Source organism: Symphalangus syndactylus, chromosome 9 (assembly GCF_028878055.3).
Source record: "Symphalangus syndactylus isolate Jambi chromosome 9, NHGRI_mSymSyn1-v2.1_pri, whole genome shotgun sequence".
NCBI classification, from domain to species: Eukaryota; Metazoa; Chordata; class Mammalia; order Primates; family Hylobatidae; genus Symphalangus; species Symphalangus syndactylus.
In genome coordinates, this window is record NC_072431.2 from 18,839,315 (window position 1) to 18,841,288 (window position 1,974).

The 1,974-nt window shown below is 42.9% G+C and overlaps 1 pseudogene; it reads right to left on the reverse strand.

Annotated features, from left to right (window-relative positions):
- Positions 1 to 734: 734 nt before the first annotated feature.
- LOC129490620 (small ribosomal subunit protein eS1-like) lies at positions 735 to 1,047 on the reverse strand (annotated as a pseudogene).
- Positions 1,048 to 1,974: the final 927 nt, after the last annotated feature.

The following is a 1,974-nucleotide window of genomic DNA, read 5'->3' on the forward strand; positions in this document are numbered from 1 at the left end:
CCATCAGCTCATTCAGCTTTGGCACCTGTCTCATGATGTCCAGTAGCTTTCTCAGAACTACTACTTTTACCATGAAGCTCCGTGAGTTTTCCCAATTCAAACTTGGGCTTCTTTATCATTTTTAATTTTTTTTTTTTTTGAGACGGTGTCTCACTCTGTTGCCAGGCTGGAGTGCAGTGGCATGATCTCGGATCACTGCAACCTCTGCTTCCTGGGTTCAAGAGATTCTCCTGCCTCAGCCTCCCAAGTAGCTGGGACTACAGGTGCATGCCACCATGCCCAGGTAATTTTTGTATTTTTAGTAGAGATGGGGTTTCACCATGTTGGCCAGGATGGTCTCGATTTGACCTCGTGATCCACCTGCCTCGGCCTCCCAAAGTGCTGGGATTATAGGTGTGAGCCACTGCACCTGGCCAGCATTTTTACTTTTCTAATGAAGACATCATGGAAAGGATAAATAGATTGGCAACCATTTTGTATGTCTTTTCCAATGCTGTCTGGAATCAATTTATTGACCACTTCTTTCAGGTCATTTGTCTGCACCTCTTGGGTCATGATTTCCATCATCTCCTAGATCTGGCGAGCCTGTTGGTGGTGAATATCTATTGGTTGCATTTTTTAGTATAACCAATACAGAATAACTGAAGCAAATAACCATCAGTAGTCTTGACATAAGCATGAGCTTCAGTCATGGTCTGCCATTTTTTGACCATGGAACACATTTTGTCACAGGTGAAATCCACGCCACAGAAGTCAGTCAGGCAGGTTTTGCCTGAACATCATCAGTAATCAGCTTGCATTTTCTAAATGCACCTTCATCATTCTGCAGATCAGCAAGACTCACTTCAAATACATGACACTTGAGGCCATCAGATACAATTTTGGTTCCTTGAGTCCTGGTGACCAGCATCTTTCCAATGTTTCATATATTGAACACAGCCAGTGCTTTCACATCATACCAATCTTTCTTAGAAAATGGATCAACCACCTTCTTCCTGGCTCCTGTTTTGCCGCTTTTCTAAGGTACTTGTGCTTGCCAACTGCCATGGTGCTGCTCAGAGAGCCAAAAGGGGTTTTGGGTTTTGTTTGTTTGCTTGTTTTTTGAGACAGGGTCTCACTCTGTCACTCAAGCTTGAGTACAGTGGTGCCATCATAGCTCACTGCAGTCTCGAACTCCTGGACTCAAGTGATCCCCCTGTGCCCTACCGCGCCCCCTACCCCCACTGCCTCAGCCTCCCAAGTAGCTGGTACTACAGGCGTAAGCCACTCTGCCTGGCTAATTTTTTTTAAAAAATTTTGTAGAGATAGATAGGGTCTCACTGTGTTGACCAGGCTGGTCTCAAACTCCTGGCCTCAAGTGATCCTCCTACGTCAGCTTCCCAAAATGTTGGGATTACAGGCATGGGCCACTGTGCCTGGTGGAAAATAATTTTTTTCTTTATTATATATTATTATGTTAGATATAAAGCATGTTATAACTAACTTCATTTTTATAGGTGAAGAAAGTCCACCAGAAAATTATCTAACTCCCGTTACACTCTTTTGTAACTTGCTTGTTATACTCCTGTTTCTTGTTTCACAAACATCTATATTACTCAACAGCAGATGGTTTTTTAAGTGACAGTTGGGCTGTTCCAAGGCTTTATGGGTGAGCATGGGAAAAGCCTCTAGATTGGATACCTTTGAAGAGAATGGGAATGAGACAGAGAATGAAGGGAAAAATAACAAAATCAAACAGGAGAGCAACATTACACAGAATCATAATTGTGTGCCAAGAAGTGATGATTCTGATTAATTCAGTTCTGTACACCTGATCTTTCCTTCACCACCCACCTCCCCCTGCCAAAAATAAAAAACAAATACAAACCTGTGGCCCAGTAGCATTCAAGGACACATTGGTATATGAGGTCCCACAAGGCTGGAACTAAGTTCGTGATGTCTCAGAAGTGGAATTCTCTAATCTTTTACTTTAAG